Source organism: Oncorhynchus tshawytscha, linkage group LG07 (genome assembly GCF_018296145.1).
Source record: "Oncorhynchus tshawytscha isolate Ot180627B linkage group LG07, Otsh_v2.0, whole genome shotgun sequence".
NCBI classification, from domain to species: Eukaryota; Metazoa; Chordata; class Actinopteri; order Salmoniformes; family Salmonidae; genus Oncorhynchus; species Oncorhynchus tshawytscha.
The window spans coordinates 8,711,638-8,726,607 of NC_056435.1; the positions used below are offsets into that span (position 1 = coordinate 8,711,638).

The window sequence follows — 14,970 nt, forward strand, 5'->3', positions numbered from 1 at the left end:
ATTCCTCTTAATTATTTTTCTACAAACGACCCACTCCATCCTTAGACCAACTTTTGATTAATTTGAAACAAGGCACTTACTAACCATATACTTTGAACTTTATTAATCAAATCGGCTGTAAGCTACAACGGTGATAGCCTAACGGTACTGCCAAGAAATGACATTTGCAACGTGATATATATCATTCTAATGTGACGCAGTTGACGCCCGCGGCTCCTCTGCTCTCTCATTCCCTCACATGAATTCTCATTCCAGCGTGAGCATGCGCATAAAAAAATGATAACTTCTCGTGTGATTTGGTCTTTACAGTGTTTGAGCAGGCAGATCCAAGGACAGAGGGAGGAAAGCACAGAACAGAAAAAGACAGGGTGGGAAGGGACAAGTGGTGTGAGAGATAAAATGGCAACACTAGAGGCCGGTGTGAAAGTGTGGACAAGAGAATAGCGTTAGATCCTAAATGTAGTCCCAGACATTTTAAGATCCATATGGAGCATCCATACACTGGTGATTGTCTGGACAGGGTGGAAACTTGCAAACACACTCATTGATTGGATTTCCACGTCATATCTTTTTAGAACAGAATCAATCTAGTAACTGGCGTTTTTCCTGGTCAGGTCACAGGTTCAGGACAAACTCAGAATATCATATGATAGAGGGCAATGTGGTGTGGATAAAACCATGGTATATATACTGTAGGTGCTGTGAAGTGGAGCAGCCTATCCTGTGAGATAGGTGGAGTCTGTCCGCTGCCCAGCGGCATCATGTTCTAGTCTAGCAGACATCCAGCTGTGTTAATCCCCAACGGGCCTGTGTGTGTTTGTACGGTCTATGACTTCCCCTTGGCCAGTGGGGCAACCATAGCAGACAGCTGTACTTGCTGACATCATCTCATCTGACAGATGCTCAAAATCTACTCAGCCATATGTTAACAGACAGCATTAATATAGCTGCTATGACACCCCTTTATATGGTGTCTGCTGGTATGGACAAATGAATGACTTCACTGAATGGACTGTGGGCTTTACAGGTCAACCTTGTCATAGGAAAACAACATAAGCATATGTGAAAAAAGGCACGTTGACAACATTATACTGTACCTGCCTCCCACTTCTACTCTCAATTGAATTTTCAAAAGGCACTATATAAATACATTTTGATGCATTTGTTACTCCTACTCCACTATTTTCTGCAGCGTTTTTCATAATGCAGAGGCAGCTCTGCAGAGTGGTCACTAGCGGGCAAAGCCACAAAGTTATGACATGTTAAACTTAACCCTAATCACACTGCTAACCCTAATCTTAAATTAAGACCAAAAAGCTCATTTTAGTTTTCATAAATTGTACTGAACCGAATTGAGAGAGAGCAGGTTTAACCAGAGGGAGAGGTGCAGCTGGGTGTATATGTGTACATATATACACTACCGTTCAAAAGTTTGGGGTCACTTAGAAATGTCCTTGTTTTTTGAAAGAAAAGCACATTTTTTGTCCATTAAAATAACATCAAATTGATCAGAAATACAGTGTAAACATTGTTAATGTTGTAAATGACTATTGTAGCTGGAAACTGCAGATTTTTTAAATGGAATATCTACATAGGTGTACAGAGGCCCATTATCCACAACCATCACTCCTATGTTCCAATGGCACGTTGTGTTCGCTAATCCAAGTTTATAATTTTAAAAGGCTAATTGATCTTTAGAAAACCTTTTTTCAATTATGTTGGTACAGCTGAATACTGTTTTTCTGATTGAAGAAGCAATAAAACTGGCCTTTAGACTAGTTGTGTATCTGGAGCATCAGCATTTGTGGGTTCGATTACAGGCTCAAAATGGCCAGAAACAAAGAACTTTCTTCTGAAACGCATCAGTCTATTCTTGTTCTGAGAAATGAAGGCTTTTCCATGCGAGAAATTGCCAAGGAACTGAAGATCTCATACAATGCTGTGTACTACTCCCTTCACAGAACAGCGCAAACTGTGTCTAACCAGAATAGAAAGAGTGGGAGGCCCCGGTGCACAACTGAGCAAGAGGACAAGTACATTAGAGTTCTAGTTTGAGAAAGACGCCTCACAAGTCCTCAACTGGCAGCTTCATTAAATAGTACCCGCAAAACACCAGTCACAACATCAACAGTGAAGCAGCGACTCTGGGATGCTGGACTTCTAGGCAGAGTTGCAAAGAAAAAGCCATATCTCAGGCTGGCCAATAAAAAGAAAAGATTAAGATGGGCAAAATAACACAGACACTAATCAATTTGATGTTATTTTAATGGACTTTTTTTTTTGTTGCTTTTCTTTAAAAAACAAGGACATTTCTAAGTGACGCCAAACATTTGAATGGTAGTGTACATATACAAACACATACACACCCAGCTGGACCTCTCCTTCTGGTCAAACATGCTCCCTCTCTCTCTCTCTCTCTCTCTCTCTCTCTCTCAATTCAGTTCAATTCAAAGGGCTTTATTGGCATGAAAAGCCAGTATGAGGGTTTGTGCTCAGGCTAGAATCACCTCCAGACTGAGGGTTTGTGCTCGCTCTCTCTCTCTCTACTCATTCCAGGGTTTTACTTTAGTGTTTAATATTTTCTACATTGTAGAATAATAGTGAAGACATGAAAACTATGAAATAACACACATGGAATCATGTAGTAACAAAAAAAAAAGTGTTAAACAAATCAAAATGCATTTTTAGATTTGAGATTCTTCAAAGTAGCCAACCTTTGCCTTGATGACAGCTTTGCACACTCGTGGCATTCTCTCAACCAGCTTCATGAGGTAGTCACCTGGAATGAATTTCAATTAACAAGTGTGCCTTTTTTGAAAGTTAATTTGTGGAATTTCTTTCCTTCTTAATGTGTTTGAGCCAATCATTTGTGTTGTGACAAAGTAGGGGTGGTGTACAGAAGATAGGTATTCCGACGCAAAAACAGATATACAGTCACAAAAATCATCAAGGTCTATGATGAAACTGGCTCTTATGAGGACCGCCACAGGGAAGGAAGACCCAGAGTTACCTCTGCTGCAGAGGATAAATTCATTAGATTTACCAGCCTCAGAAATTACAGCCCAAATAAATGCTTCACAGAGTTAAAGTAACAGACACATCTCAACATCAACTGTTCAGAGAAGACTGAGTGAATCAGGCCTTCATGGTCGAATTGCTGCAAAGAAACCACTACTAAAGGACACCAATAATAAGAAGAGACTTGTTTGGGCCAAGAAACACGAGCAATAGACATTAGACCGGTGGAAATCTGTCCTTGGTCTGGAGTCCAAATGTAGATATTTGGTTCTTACCGCCATGTTTTTGTGAGACGCAGAGTCGGTGAACGGATTATCTCCGCATGTGTAGTTCCCCTCGTGAAGCATCGAGGAGGAGGTGTGACGGTGTGCTTTACTGGTGACACTGTCTGTGATTTATTTAGAATTCAAGGCACACTTAGACACAGCATAGACACAGCATTCTGCAGCGATACACCATCCCATCTGGTTTGCGCTTAGTGGGACTATCATTTGTTTTTCAACAGGACAATGACCCAACACACCTCCAGGCTGTGTTAGGGCTATTTTACCAAGAAGGATAGTGATGGAGTGGTGCATTAGATGACCTGGCCTCCACAATCCCCCGACCTCAACCCAATTGAGATGGTTTGGGATGAGTTGGACCACAGAGTGAAGGAAAAGCAGCCAACAAGTGCTCAGCATATGTGGGAACCCCTTCAAGATGGTTGGAAAAGCATTCCAGGTGAAGCTGGTTGAGAGAATGCCAATTGTTTAACACTTTTTTGGTTACTACATGATTCCATATGTGTTGTTTCATAGTTTTTGATGTCGTCACTATTATTCTACAATGTAGAAAATAGTAAAAAAATTAAGAATTACTCTGGAATGAGTAGGTGTTCAAACTTTTGACTGGTACTGTAAATACACTGCTCAAAAAAATAAAGGGAACACTTAAACAACCCAATGTAACTCCAAGTCAATCACACTTCTGTGAAATCAAACTGTCCACTTAGGAAGCAACACTGATTGACAATACATTTCACATGCTGTTGTGCAAATGGAATAGACAACAGGTGGAAATTATAGGAAATTAGCAAGACACCCCCAATAAGGGAGTGGTTCTGCAGGTGGTGACCACAGACGACTTCTCAGTTCCTATGCTTCCTGGCTGATGTTTTGGTCACTTTTGAATGCTGGCGGTGCTTTCACCTAGTGGTAGCATGAGACGGAGTCTACAACCCACACAAGTGGCTCAGGTAGTGCAGCTCATCCAGGATGGCACGTCAATGCGAGCTGTGGCAAGAAGGCTTGCTGTGTCTGTCAGCGTAGTGTCCAGAGCATGGAGGCGCTACCAGGAGACAGGCCAGTACATCAGGAGACATGGAGGCCGTAGGAGGGCAACACCCCAGCAGCAGGACCGCTACCTCCGCCTTTGTGCAAGGAGGAGCACTGCCAGAGCCCTGCAAAATGATCTCCAGCAGGCCACAAATGTGCATGTGTCTGCTCAAACAGACTCCATGAGGGTGGTATGAGGGCCCGACGTCCACAGGTGGGGGTTGTGCTTAAAGCCCAACACCGTGCAGGACGTTTGGCATTTGCCAGAGAACACCAAGATTGGCAAATTCGCCACTGGCGCCCTGTGCTCTTCACAGATGAAAGCAGGTTCACACGGAGCACATGTGACAGAGTTTGGAGACGCCGTGGAGAACGTTCTGCTGCCTGCAACATCCTCCAGCATGACCGGTTTGGCGGTGGGTCAGTCATGGTGTGGAGTGGCATTTCTTTGGGGGGGCCGCACAGCCCTCCATGTGCTCGCCAGAGGTAGCCTGACTGCCATTAGGTACCGAGATGAGATCCTCAGACCCCTTGTGAGACCATATGCTGGTGCGGTTGGCCCTGGGTTCCTCCTAATGCAAGACAATGCTAGACCTCATGTGGCTGGAGTGTGTCAGCAGTTCCTGCAAGAGGAAGGCATTCATGCTATGGACTGGCCCGTTCCCCAGACCTGAATCCAATTGAGCACATCTGGGACATCATGTCTCGCTCCATCCACCAACGCCACGTTGCACCACAGACTGTCCAGGAGTTGGCGGATGCTTTAGTCCAGGTCTGGGAGGAGATCCCTCAGGAGACCATCCGCCACCTCATCGGGAGCATGCCCAGGCGTTGTAGGGAGGTCATACAGGCACGTGGAGGCCACACACACTACTGAGCCTCATTTTGACTTGTTTTAAGGACATTACATCAAAGTTGGATCAGCCTGTAGTGTGGTTTTCCACTTTCATTTTGAGTGTGACTCCAAATCCAGACCTACATGGGTTGATAAATTTGATTTCCATTGATAATTTGTGTGATTTTGTCGTCAGCACATTCAACTATGTAAAGAAAAAAGTATTTAATAAGAATATTTCATTCATTCAGATCTAGGATGTGTTATTTTAGTGTTCCCTTTATTTTTTTGAGCAGTGTATATAAATATGTGTGTGTACAGAGGGATGACCGTGAAAGGTGTGGTATCTCTCAGTACAATAGCCCTACCATTTCTGATTGACTCTAGTGGGGTGGGGAAGAGAGGGGAAAGAGGAGAAAGAGGGGCTAGGAGGGACAGGAAGCCAAGGCTTTAGTCAGCCCCAGATCATCTTGCTGAGCGCCTCAGCTCTTAGCAACATGGAGATGAATATGTGTGTGTGTGCATGTGTGTGCATGTGTGTGTGTCTGCAACACTCATACGCCTCATTCATTAACAGGACCAAACTCTCTGAGAGAGTTGCTCTTAGCTGACATGTCATAGTTATGTGTGGCACCACAGTGTAGTGACTGACTGTATGTTTAAGGATGGAAATGTCAGTGCTTCTGTAGAAATGTCATCAAAGCCTTCAAGAAGAGAGGGCTGACTAACAATGTGGCTGAGAAGTCTTACGTCAGTCTCACGTCAGTCTCATTAGACACAATGATCAGCACTGAATAGTGTATGTGGGTGACTGTATTTCTGCGTCTGCGCCACAGTCGTCGTGACTGACGCCTAGCCAAAGCGTGTACCACCCCCCCCCACACACACACACAGCCCACTCAAGCCTCTTCCTGCAAGCTGTTGTCGTGCTACAGCCTTGCAGTGCAGTCTGGAGGTGATGTAACCATGCTGACTGGTGACTACCCACCATACAGGAACTGGACCCGCTCCAGTCTCCACACACACACACAATCAGCAAGACATCGGTTGCATCCCAAATGGCACTCTATTCCCTATATACTGCACTACTTTTGACCTGAGCCCAGTGCACTAAATAGGGAATAGAGTGCCATTTGGTACGCTCACATAATATAATACTCATCCTCCTACGGCTCCACAGAGACCTTTGATATATGTTTAAGGACAGTATGTACCTTGGTGTGTGAGAATGTGTGTGTGTGTGAGGGGGGGTTGTGTGTGTGGCTGCCTCCATTACTCCATTAGCAGATTGCACTAACCTATTTAGTCATCGCAATGTTCTTCTCAATACAAACAAATGTGTCACTACAGATGACAGTCTGTTTCTCAGCTCCCCTCTCGCTCTCTCTCATTCCCTCTTGGTTTTACCCTCCTCTGTGTCACAGTGACAGTGTCGTGAGAAGAACACCAGTGGACATGTGCAGGGATGTCACCTTGTATGATCATCCCACTGTAGTGAGTGGGCATCAGCAATAGCTGTAACACGTGTTATACCCAGCACAGGCTTGGCTTCCAATGCCAACCATAAGTAACCTTTATTTAACTAGGCAAGTCAGTTTAAGAACAAATTCAAATTTACAATAACGACCAAACCCAGGAGGCACTGGGCCAATTGTGCACCACCCCATGGGACTCCCAATCACACCCGGATGTGATACAGCCTGGATTTGAACCAGGGAGTGTAGTGACGCCTCTTGCACTGAGATGCAGTGCCTTAGAGCGCTGCGCCACTCGGGAGCCATATAGTATAACTCTCATATGTACGACTACACATACAATCTTGAAACTATGAAAGATGTATCTGACAACTGTTAGGTTCTTATTTTTCAGAGTAAATAACTCACAAACACTAGAGAAGCTGAACCAAGTTGAATTCTTCCCAAAGGGTCAGAACAGCTGTATTCAGACAAAGCCATGTTCCCACCACTACCAGTATACAGTATATACTCTAGAGGTCGGCTGATTAATTAGGGCCGATTTCAAGTTTTCATAACAATCGGTAATCGGCAATTTATGGCCGCTTACATTGCATTCCACAAGGAAACTGCGTGGCAAGCTGACCACCAGTTACGTGAGTGCAGCAAGAAGCCAAGGTAAGTTGCTAGCTAGCATTAAACTTATCTTATAAAAAACAATCAATCTTCACATCATCACCAGTTAACTACACATAGTTGATGATATTACTAGGTTAACTAGCTTGTTCTGCATTGCATAATGCGGTGCCTATTAATTTATCGAATCACAGCCTACCTTGCCAAACGGGTGATGATTTAACAAAGGCGCATTCGCGAAAAAGCACAATTGTTGTACGAATATACCTTACCATAAACATCTTTTGCCTTTCTTAAAATCAATTGAAGTAAAATATATATATATATATATATATATATATATATATATATATATATATAAAAATAAAATCGTCCGATTAATCTGTATCGGCTTTTTTTGGTCCTCCAATAATCGATATTGGCGTTGAAAAATCATAATCGGTCTACCTCTAATATACTCCAATTTAGGTACTCCTCCTTTCCAATCCTTACATCTTATGGTTCCACATGAAGAGGGTAATAGGATAGTGAACCATAATTTCTCCCATCAGGGGATCTGACCTGACCTCCTGACCTCAACCCCTCCTTTGCCTAATCCACAGATGTCCATCCGCTTCCCCTATAGCAATCCTGTGACTTCTTCCCGTCCACCCAACACATTCCAAAGCCCTCTGTCTTTATACAGAGAACCATTCACTTTTGACATTAAAAGCCAGTCTCTTTCACTCCTTTAGATACTATGCTTCTGATCTATCATGTCTTTAGTATCTCAATGTTCAAAGTTGACCCCGACTCCAACACCTTTGTCGCATTTCCCAATCTCAAAGGGATATGTTGAAAAGGAACATGGGGTGAGAGCAGGAAGTGAATTACATGAAGGAGACCTGAGACTACACAGAAGAAAGGGTTGAATAAGAGTGAAAAAGGAGAACAAGACGAAAGATAGGACAGATCTGCCAATGGGCTCCCCATTCCGCAGTGTTTGCTGACATAACCACTTCATAATGCATTACTCACTGTGTTACTGCTGCTGTGGGCTTCTGGTCTGTTGCTGCTACTAAATGTCTTCATAGACTTCATCAGATGTTTTCTCACTGTGTTACTGCTGTGGGATCTGGTCTGTTGCTGCTACTAAATGTCTTCATAGACTTCATCAGATGTTTTCTCACTGTGTTACTGCTGCTGTGGGCTTCTGGTCTGTCGCTGCTACTAAATGTCTTCAAAGAGTTCCCCAGATGTTCTCTCACTGTTTTGGAGCTAGGAGGACAATTAGTGTGCTTCTTAAAAAAATACAATGAAGCAAGGGCACCCATTTTTTCAGGAAATATACATTTTGAAGTTGTATTTATTCTATAGGGAGTAATTATATTTTCATGTCCAATCCCACAGATACAAAATGGTGGCTTTGTTGCCAGTCCCTTTCCTTTTTTGCTTCTTACCTCCTCCATCAACTTCATAATCAGTAGTCTGATCAAGCAAGATTGCACCATTCCATTCTCTCTCTCTCGTTTCCTCAGTTCCTCCAGTCTTCTTTCCCCTATCGGTTGTTGCAGATATCTTTGGGTTCGCCAGTCTTATCTATTGTTCTCTCCCCAAAACCCAAATAAATACCTAGTGCAGAAACACAAGGTTATGAAGAACGATTTGAAATCAATGTAGCCTGGCTTGTCCCAGATCTGTTTCTGCTCTCTTGCCAACTCGTTATGGAATTGTTATGCCAAACATATTTGGCTTGACAATGACAGCAAAAGGAGTTGGCAAGAGCACAACCAGATCAGGGACCAGCCAGGCTAGGAAGAAAGTATGATGCCCACGTAACTGAAGGAAGGCCAATGAACTACTGTGAGAATTCCGTGAGGTGTGTGACAGACACGAGCTCACCCGGTCACAGACTTAGATCACACAGTCCTATCAGAGCCACTTTCCAATGAAGAACTAGAACTTGTGGAATGGACACAAGGGTTTAGCGTGATAACAGTGGCAGTTATCAATCAATGTAGCTGTTCATTTCAACCCTGAACCTCTAAAGCTGCCTCGCATGTTGATCAATATCCATCACTGATGTCTGACTGGCTGTGGTCGCAGTGGAAACATGACAGGCTGTGTCACCGTGGTAACTAGGACAGCTGTGGTGGCAGGCCGATCATCGGTGTGTATGTCAACAGTCCCACGTGTTTGCCCCACACGGTCCCGTTGAGAGCCAGGCTGCTGTGTTGAGAAACCCTTGAGGGGGCTTTGTCAAATTCTACCAGAGAGAGGAGACATGCTGTTGGACTATTATTTGTCCTCTACCCCCTCTGGTTCTGATACAAGGGCCCAGGCAGAGCTTCTCCGTGGAGGCCCAGGCAGAGCTTCTCCGTGGAGGCCCAGGCAGAGCTTCTCCGTGGAGACCCAGGCAGAGCTTCTCCGTGGAGACTCAGGCAGAGCTTCTCCGTGGAGACCCAGGCAGAGCTTCTCCGTGGAGACCCAGGCAGAGCTTCTCCGTGGAGACCCAGGCAGAGCTTCTCCGTGGAGACCCAGGCAGAGCTTCTCCGTGGAGACCCAGGCAGAGCTTCTCCATGGAGACCCAGGCAGAGTGTTGTGGACCTGGGTAGAGGAGGATGTGTTGTCTGGCCTGGGGATCACCTGGTTAGACAGTCAGTGGCACATAATGGGCAAATAAAAATGATCTTACTTCAGTAAATCCTGCCTGGTATAGCAGAGAATGGCCTAGTGACAGCAACTGTCACGTAAACCCAATTGGCGCTCATCAATGGATCAGCTAGCCCATTAGACTGGATGGACTAGAAATCTCTTCATTCTGCCCATAAAAGGGGGTGGTGGGGTGGATCCGGGGGCAGATAGAGAGAGCGATGGGTTTATCTATGAGAGCTTTGTGTGTCAGCAGACATGGCCATGAATGCTACCAATTGTTTCCCCCAGCAGACTGCAGAGGCTGCAGCTCCTACACACTCTCTGGGATGGAGTTCCTTTGGAGTCGTTAATGAACTGAACAGACCACTTTACGCATCTCTCAAAGAGTCCCAGGCAGTCTAGTGGGAATCTAAGGGAGTCGAATTCCTTCTGTGTGTGGACGTAGAGCTGACTTGCAGTGGTTTATTACACATACAAAGTCTCTCTCTACTGACTCTTCTAATCTAATTGAAATCGATTCACCTGTATTTATTAATTAATTTATTCACTAGGACAAATGATTGAGATCCAGAAACAAAGGCTAGAACTTAAGCAGTTGTAAAAGTAAATTCAGCGTGTTACGGTTCATGCTCTTCATACTGACGATTCAGTTAGTCCCAGTCTGTGTCAGTCTGATCTGGTGTTAATCTTGGTGTGTGTGTGTGTGTGTGTTCTGCACGTAGACAGATAATGAGATTGGGACCTGCTATCTGTATCTGTAGCCAGGGGGAAGGACAGCAGAGGACTGGATTAATGCCATTTACAATCCATCTCATTCACACCCCTCGTGCATACACGCTTCACCTCTCCTCAATTCACCTCCCGTACTCACTCTCTCCAACTCTCTCTGTATCCCACGACTTTTATATTGCGTCTTCTGCCATCACTCCTCCATACATGTGCATCCCCTCCCCCATCTCTCTCCTCTACCACGTCTCCACGTTCTCTCTGCTCTTCTTCCCCCATGTCCCTCGCTCCTTCTGAGTGTGAACACTGTTATTAGTCTTTACTTAGCGTTGTCATTGTTACATAACTGGGACCAACAAAGACTCGGTCTCCACACCGTCTTTAAGATGCTCCTGCAGTATAAGCCCCCCTCAGTGTTCACAACACTCCCCCTCCTCACTGAAACCCCTACACACTCTCTCCCTGTACACCCCGAGGAAGGAGTTCGATAATATCCCAAAACATCCCGCTCTTGCTCATTCAGGAAGTGTATCTTGCTGCATAACGATTCACCTCATCTCTTCTCACCACCTCCTCGTCCCTCTATACTCTCAGATGTGTTTCCTTTCCCTTTCTCTTTTTTTGTTTCTTCGCAATGGTCGAAATTAATGATTTGTTCCTCGAATTCGGAGGCGATGATGGGAAGGGAATGAGAGGAAGTCATGCACTTAAACTACTGGCAGCCTGACAATTAGCCATCATTCAACCACACATAGCAGGCAATCAAGATCTCTCCCCCTCTCTGAATTAAGTTATTTCATTTAAACGCAACGTAATATAAAAAAATCTCACCTCATCAGGACATGGGATTAGACACATAACTATTTAACCATCATCATAATTGAAGGGGATTAAAGCATCATAGTTACGCTCATCTGCATTATTAAAATGAATTCCATAATCTACATAATCTGTGTACAATAAAAAAAAAAGGTCACTCACATAAGTAAACAAAGGATTTCAGAATGTACAACAAAACACATGTCTGATAAGCAATACGACATTCCTGTGTTTGTGTGTGTGTGTGCATGTTGAGGAAGGACTTTTGCTTTTCAGTTCCTTAATTCAGGCTGCATGCTCATATGACCCCGTTCATGACCCCTGACCTCTAAACTAGCACTGTCAAATAACAACACGGCAACGAGTCAAGAGTCAATCAATTGTCTTCATGAACTCCCTCATCAATGGAGCTATCATGCAATTCAATCAACACAGTGATGAATTCATGGGATAAATCAATTCAATGACATGTTTTTGCTGTTAAAACAACAATGCTTCCATTGGTCGTTATGACAACACATGACAGTTAGGATGCCAATAAAAGGGTCACGATGAGGACAGGTAGACAGAGCTAAGTAGATGGTCACTCAGCCACAGTGTCTTGTTCCTATGTAGGTCTACATTGACTGATGCTGCCTGGCCTGTTCTGAGAAGGGGTTGGAACAGGTCAGGATAATGAAGTGGAACCTGGGTGGTTCAGCTTTCCAATTGGATCAGTGTCAGGGCATGGTTGTTTTCAGGGCAAGGCTGTTCCACTGCTGCCATGGAAATCAATGGGCAACATGCTTCTTTATCTCCACCACTGACAGACACCATGTACGCACGTGCGCGCACACGCACACACACACACACACACACACACACCTTTCAGTGTGCGTGAGAAAGGAAATATGTCTGTGTGTTATCAAAGCCTGCGATTTCTCTGGAAGGCAGATGTTTACACTAGGAGACAGAATCTACACTAAACATGAGAAATATGGAGAGACATCGAAAGAGAGAGCGAGATCGGATGAAAGAGAGAGAAATATGAAAAGAGAGAGACACAGACGCCAGATTGTTGTCGACAAGGCTCAAGATGTTGTCTGTTTGTTTTTCCCTATAGGATCATTCAAACCAGTGTGCACCACCAACAGGAAACCCTCACGGCATGAAGGCTGTGGGGTTGACAGATTGACTGCCTCACTAGAATAATAATACACAGACAGTCGTATCCTGTCTGTTAGGCGAGAGAGCAGGTAGTATTATCTTCAATGTGTTTACCCTGTGACTCAATGACAACTGAACGCTTTTCTTTCCACAACACACCAGTGAGACCTAAAGACTTAGTTCCCTGAGCTAATAGCCTAGGCTTTAGCTCAGTGGGCTATTCCACAGCATCGAGGTGGGCAGAAACCCAGTCAGTCACTCACTCACACCTCCATAGGCTTAGCCTACACATTTATTTTGACTGGCTGTTTTATGGTGGCATTCCCCTGGTTTGCGCTTTATAATAGATGATGCTATGTTGCCTACCCAAAGCGTCTACACCACATTATGTATTGTAATGTAACGGACATTGACCCCGTGATAGAAGCATCATTGACTGGAATGGAATCTTTGCACACATTGCGCTTTGTGGACGTCATGGACATAGCTTTACATGTCAGAAATTAAATGATGATGTCATTGATGCTATAGTGCCGTCGGACTTGTAAGAGGTCTGACCTAATTAATTAGATGTAAACAACCATTCCGTAGGATCAAATAATGCAACGGCAACGGTCATTTGACAATAGCGCCCGAACCCTATCGAACCAATGGTCATCGCAGCTAGGCCAGTGGAAAACGGTTCTGCCTGGGATGCCCGAGGCATGCAATGTCCATTCGAATGGTTCCTATAAATGAACAAACAAAGAGGCAAACCGTCGGCGGCAACTCACCATCACAAAGCCTCAGCATCCTACGAAGCACTGCCCCAGCCATTCTGTCCGCATCTTGCCCCAGAACGACTCATCCGAATCGTTTAGCATCCCTCATTTTGATACTCACTCCCTATGAATAGGATACAGTCAAAGCCCATTAGGGCAACGGATGATTCTAGCTGCTCCAGGTAATCCAATGTAGCCAGACACAAGACAACTGTAGCCTAATTCAAAAATATACCGTGACTAGTCTACATTATAGACTACACTATTCTATGTATAGCATCAATTTAGAGATGTATCCTACAGCTTCATCCAATCCACATTCGAAGCTTTGCAGAGTGCGGAGGAAAATAATATGAGCGTGCAGGGTGTAGAGGAGATGTATCGCATCAGCAGGCTCTATAGGCTCATGCCGGGGCATACCATTCTAAGGAAAAGTGCAGGGCTGGATGGATGAGGATAAGAAGGAGCGCTCTAGGACAAAATATGGAGGACAGTGGTCCCGACCCATGTGAGATGTTCTGCATAGAATTTTTTTTAAACTATTCAACATAAAATACATTTAACTAAATACATCCAGTGTTCTGAGTTGCCCTAAGTGTCTGTGGCCCGATAGGCTACTTGATAAATATGTCTAGGCTGGCTATTGGCCTATAATATAGCCCACATGTGAGATGTAAAATGTGAGCCTAATCATCCATAAATCTGCCGATAGGATTGGTGGCTAGATGTACTGTATAAAATTGCTTCAACTAGTTACAAGTAAACGAGTTAGGTTCTCAATTGATTTTCTTTTTTGGCGTTTGTTGAAACCAAACATATGATTCAACGCCAACTGTTATATTTGATTATTAACAAACCTATATTTCAAGTTGCAACCTACTGTATTTATTTTAACACTCAACTTACTTATCCCCTTTGGTTAAACCTAATAACTAACACAAATACAAACTAATATTTAACGTAAATAAAAACCCATCTTTTAATCTTTGTATGGACCACAGAGTTGCCAGCACTTGTTCAACACTAATGTGGGCACTTAAGTTCACATTTCATAAAGACTTTTAATGAAGTAAAAGTTGATGACCAATACCCTAGACAAATATACAAGGTGTATTAGCAACTGATGATATTATATTATAATGCCATTCACAAGCACACACACACACACACAGTGATACATTTCTCCTCGACACCAATGTGCATTTATTACAGGGCAGATTACTCTATATGTATTAGCTTCATAGTAAAGGTCAACAGAGCAAAGGCCCCAGTTATACACCTCACATGCTGACCAGACCGCACACGTCGCGTGCGCATCGGAAAATAAATGTAGAAATCCATGATATTCAATTATTGCACCCACACTGCTCGTGCGCGCACCAACGAACGTCTGTAATGCTAAGGGCTAAAATAGAACGCCTTTCTATTTCTGACACAGATCACGCTGAAAGTCCTGTCTCTCCCATCTCCTCATTGGTTTATAGAAGCAGGTACCCAAGTGCCATCTCCTCATTGGCTTTACCCACGTGAGTGATTGAAAGACAAACTGTTTTGCCGGTTGTCGTGGTAATACTATGAAAGTTTAGATGCGATCACCATATAAATTCAAAGAGGAAAAAGCCTGG

The 14,970-nt window shown here is 44.0% G+C and overlaps 1 protein-coding gene across 4 annotated transcripts in view; it reads right to left on the minus strand.

Annotated features, from left to right (window-relative positions):
* LOC112253855 (transmembrane protein 198-B) overlaps positions 1-14,865 on the minus strand; it is a 23,784-nt gene extending 8,919 nt beyond the window's left edge. The window contains exons 1-3 of one of the 4 annotated variants that reach the window (XM_042324039.1): positions 13,358-14,865; positions 8,699-8,870; positions 8,277-8,516 (exon numbers count right to left, since the gene is read on the minus strand). The gene's annotated coding sequence lies outside the window, so the exon portion shown is untranslated. The other 3 variants (XM_042324040.1, XM_042324038.1, XM_024425894.2) reach the window with 3 other exon arrangements.
* Positions 14,866-14,970: the final 105 nt, after the last annotated feature.